Genomic DNA, 4944 nt, shown 5'->3' with positions numbered 1-4944 from the left:
CGCTGAACGGGCGTTTCCGGGAATCGAACTGGTGAAAAAAATGACCCTTCTCTTGACCAACTGTCAAAACAATGCAAGGGAAGGGTCCCAGTGTTAGTCCATCCGTCACTCTACCGGGCCATAAAATTAATTTATCCTTTGGACGTCGGCGGTATTGCCAGAGAAGGTCAGGATATGAAAAACCTAACCACCTTGAGCATGGCACATAACGTCAGCCTCCTCTCCCCAGCTGACTTCGGAGCTGAGTGTGACACACCCTTATGTAGGTACCATGGCTTTGAATTAGGCTAGTTTGAATGCGAGGGGCTTGAGATCATCGGGCCGGGCGGCTCGCCTCCGGCACGACCTCTTGTCCTTGGGAGTGGATGTGGCTGCGATTCAGGAGACGCATTTTGTTTCCTCTGTGGACTGTCAGGTGCTGGCCCCAGATTTGGAGGTTTTCTCAGCATATGGCAGCCCGCGGAGGAAGGGAGTTTCCGTGCTGGTTAAACGTACCCTGTCGGCGACGGTCGACGTTGTAGAGATGCGGTGGGCAGGCTGATCGTGGCCGATGTTGCCGTAAAAGATTCTGTTTCGGGTGATTGCGGTTCATGCGCCCAGCACCGCTCGTGAGAGGGTCTCATTCTTCAGTCAGCTTGACGCGTTTGTAGATTGTCGGAAGCGGGTAGTGCTAATGGGAGATTGGAACGCCATCTTAGACCCCGAGATAGATAAGGTAGGAGGTGATGCTAGAGGATCAGAGAGGTGCGAGTCCAGCCTGGCTGATCTGATGGCTAGATGCGGTCTGGTCGACAGGTTTCGGGTTGAGCATCCGGGGAGGGAAATGTGGACGTGGACCAATACTGTTTCCTCCTATCCAAACACTTACTTGGACAGGATGTTAGTTAGGAGAGGCGAAGTAGACTTCTTATCTTGTCCCACGTTCACTTGGCTAGGCCAGACGGATCATAAACTAGTTATGGCCCGGCTGAAGCTAGGAAATGGGTCTAAGTTAGTGGCTCACTGGAAGTTAAACACGTCCCTTCTGGAGATACAAGACTTCCAAGAGAAGCTAGTAGAATTAATTCAAAAAGCACTAGTGGGGGCGGTTACCAGGAGTAAGTGGTGGGTAGGTCTAAAAGCCAAAATTAGAACCTTCTCTGTCAAGTATGCCCAGCGCCTCGCACTAGATAAGGCCAAGATGAAGAAGAAGCTAGAGCAGAAACTAGCCCGGGCTACGAGAGATGGTGATAGGATTAGTCAGGAACTAGCTAAGCAGGACCTTCTGCGTGAGAATAGCGAGCGTTATGAAGGTCAAGTAGTCAGAGCTAGGCTTAGAAAGGTAGGCAATGAAGTAGTCAACTCCAACATTGACGCGCGTCGTAAAATTTCTAGTAGTGGCTCAGACAAGTACATTGTAAAGGTAAGACATTCAGATGGACGAACCCTTGAATCGACTCGGGAGATCTGCGAGGGGTTTCGAGAACATTTCGAGGCGCGTTTTACGCAGCAGCCCGATCTTCCAGTCCTTGAGTTTAGCGACTATTTGACTGACTCTCCCCGCCTCGACGCGACTAGAGCGGCTACTTCCGAGGGCCGGGCGACGGAGCGGGAGGTTTTTACTGCGCTGAAGCAGGTCAGCTGTGACAGATCGCCGGGACTCGACGGTCTGCCATACGAACTGTATTTGAGGCTGTCGCCCATGTTTTTGCCTCTTCTGACGGATGTGTTCAACCATTGGTTTGCTCAGGGATCCATCCCGGGGCAAGTCACCAACGGAGTGATCACATTGCTGAGGAAAGGTGACGGGCATGGTGGGGAAGAGTTAGACGATTACAAGCCCATAACTCTACTAAACACAGAGTTGAAGATTTTGGCCAAGGTCCTGTCGAATCGGCTGCAGGTTGTTATCGGCGAGTTGGTTGAACCAGAACAGAACTACGCTGTGAAGAGGAGATCTATTCAGAACAACTTGCACCTGATCCGCACGATCCTAGAGAGAGGGATAGATGACGACACGAAAGCCGCGCTGATCAACTTAGATCAGTCCAAATCTTTCGACAGGGTCGACCATCGTTTCTTGGAATCTGTCTTAGAGGCCGCCGGTTTTAAACCGGACTTCTGCAAGTGGATCTCCGTGATGTATCGACAGCCCACAGCCGTCGTGCAAGTCAACGGAAAGCGCTCGAAACCCTTTGTTATCTCTCGGTCGGTTCGTCAGGGTTGTCCGCTGTCGCTCCTGCTCTATGTTCTGGCTTTGGAGCTACCTGCTCCGCAAGCTGAAACGTGGGGAGACAAATTCGGCCCTGCGCGGAATTGTAATACCCGGTGGCTCAGCCGCCAAGGTATCCGCGTTCGCTGAAGATGTCACGGTCTTTGTGTCGAGCTTCAGAGACATCGAGATCGTGTCGGAAGCGCTCGTTCAGTATGTAAGAATTACAGGGACCAAGATAAACCGCAGCAAGTCGGTAGGACTGCGATTGGGCGCCTGGAATGGCAACGCAAACCTCCCGGCGCCCTTCAGCTGGACAGATGGCCCAGTTCGGATCCTCGGCGTGTGGTTCGGGTCTCCAGCTTGACAAAAATTGGGGGGTACGGTCAAAGGTGGAGGCTGCAGTCAATTCGTGGCTTCCTAGGAAACTTTCCTTAAAGGGTAGAGCTGAAGCATGCGCCACTTACGTCTTTCCTCTCATCCTTTACCGACTGGCCGTACTTTCCCTGCCTGCACAACATCTAACAGCTCGTGTCGAACTCTTGTCCTCGCTTCTTTGGGACAGAGGAAGACACTGGGTGAGCAGACAGGTCTGTATTCAACGTCGGTGTGAGGGAGGCTTGGGAATGCCGGAATTGAAGTGTCATCGAGACGCTGAGAGGCTGGCCTTCCTGAGCCACTATATGCAAGATGACCAACCGTGGCATCCCGTGATTACCGCCGCCTTCCCCGACCTCGTTCTTGACCCTTCTATCGAGAGCTGTCGCAGGCCGCGGGGAGAATCTGCCTGCATGAAAGAGTGCCGAGCCACGCTAAAACGACTACCAAGGTCCAGCGACCTTGTGAATGCTACACGTAGGGAACTCCACAGGGATGTAGTGAAGGGGGCTGCCGACGACCCGCTATGCGTGCGTTTGGGTTGGCAGCAGAGTGAGATTCGCTCCGCGTGGAGCTGGGCGCCAGGTTCGAGTCATCTGAGCAATTCGGAGTTCTCTCTGGCCTGGCGATTGGCCCGAAATGCACTTCCACTTAACAACGTACAATGCAGTTCCGGGTTTTTGGAGTCGCCTGATTGTCCCCGTTGTGGGACAACGGCCGTAGAAACGACTGATCATGCTTTCTTCGATTGCCGCGACTCCGTCGGTACTGGTCGTATGTCAGTGAGGTGACGGCTCGCATCGATCCTGAGCATCCTCGCCCAATTACCGTATCCAATGTCGTGGACAATGTGAGGCCACCGTGGGACCGGGAAAGACAAATGGTCTACGTTACAATCCTGGCCGTGGCGAGAATGGTGATTTGGACGTCACGTCTGCAAGGTTGCCGGGGGGGTGTTGCCTTTTCTGATCAGGATTTGATCGCTTTCTTCGCACGGCATTTGACAGAAGATGGATACATGTAGCAAGTCTGTATGTACGAAGAGGAGCCAAATTTGAATACGTGTTCCCCACCTAGGTGTGGAACGCGCAGTTCCGTAAAGTAAAATTTAACAAATAGCATCTCAGCTAGCTGAGTGTGTGTTCCATCCCTCCCTGATTAGGAAGCCTCCAAGATCCCCACCCCCTCCTTCTTGCAATTTTTGTTTTCACCCCCTCTTCTAAATTTCACTCATCTCGGAGAGAAAGAAATACAAACTAATCCCCATTCCTTACCCACAAATTTTTCTTTTCTCCATTCACCCCCATCTAGAGAGCATCCCCACTTAGAGACTGACCCGCAGAAGCGAGGTTCCTTTTACAAACCTAGTGGAATGGGCAGTCTATCAAGTAGACGGGGTAGGGGGGGTCCTACTAATCACCCCCTCCCCCATATTCCCCCGCCCTCGACACAAATGAATTATTGTACCATTTTTATTGTTATATTTTTTTTTAGTTTTTACACATCAATAATTTTTTTTGTTTAAATTGGGAGTTAAGTAGGATGTCCCCCAGTATGAAAGGGTGAATGCGGTATTATGGTGAAAGATACTAGCTGGGAGAAACTTTTGATTTTTGTTTAGTTCTGGAGTGACAAGGATGACCAACGACCCCCACAATCCCCCCTTTTGAGTTGGCTATGTGCCTAAGTTTTTTGTTCATTGTTGATTTTCAATGTATTTTTAACATGAATAAAGGATTTAATACCTCAAAGTGTAGTATCTGTTCCGGCAGATACTGCAAGCAAAGACCATATGTGGGGGCGACCCCACATATAAGACCTTGGTCAATGTAGGGGCAACCCTTCATACCAATTGTCACTATCCAGCTCCCCTACTCCCCGGGGAGTTGGTCCCCATTTCCCCTTCAGTCCTCACATTAAAAATCGACCTTGTGCCTAATTTGCTCGCTGGGGGAGCAAATAAATACCCTTTTCTTGGCCTTTTGGCCAGGATCAAAGTGTAGTATCTGTTCTTACCAAATTCTGTACTTTTGTTTGTAACTTTGTGGTATAAAGTTTTCTGTATTAATTTAATATAAAATGATCACCCACTTTACAACCAGTCAGACTCAAAGCCATTCAAGTCATTCTTCAGATCATTCAAGTTGTTTTTGAAGGATTCCAGTTATTTTTTAAGCATTCAAGCCATTCTTAAGGTCATTCAATTCATCCTTAAGTTCATTTAAGGCATTCTAAGTCATTTACTTTTTATTTATTGAAGTCATTTCAGCCCATTTTTCGGTCATTTTAGTTTATCTTTAAGAATTTCATGTCAATCCTACATTCACGCATTCATTCATTACATGAGAGCACGCGACTAATGGCTATCGGCCTTG

The 4944-nt window shown here is 49.6% G+C and overlaps 1 pseudogene; it reads left to right on the top strand.

Annotated features, from left to right (window-relative positions):
- The first annotated feature begins 4534 nt into the window (after nucleotides 1-4534).
- LOC145255911 (U2 spliceosomal RNA) lies at nucleotides 4535-4661 on the top strand (annotated as a pseudogene).
- The last annotated feature ends 283 nt before the right edge of the window (nucleotides 4662-4944 follow it).

Source organism: Euprymna scolopes, chromosome 31 (genome assembly GCF_053919585.1).
Source record: "Euprymna scolopes isolate OS-2025 chromosome 31, ASM5391958v1, whole genome shotgun sequence".
Lineage (NCBI taxonomy): Eukaryota > Metazoa > Mollusca > Cephalopoda > Sepiida > Sepiolidae > Euprymna > Euprymna scolopes.
The sequence above is the reverse complement of the archived record's forward strand: the minus strand, read 5'-3'. Positions and strand labels throughout refer to the sequence as shown.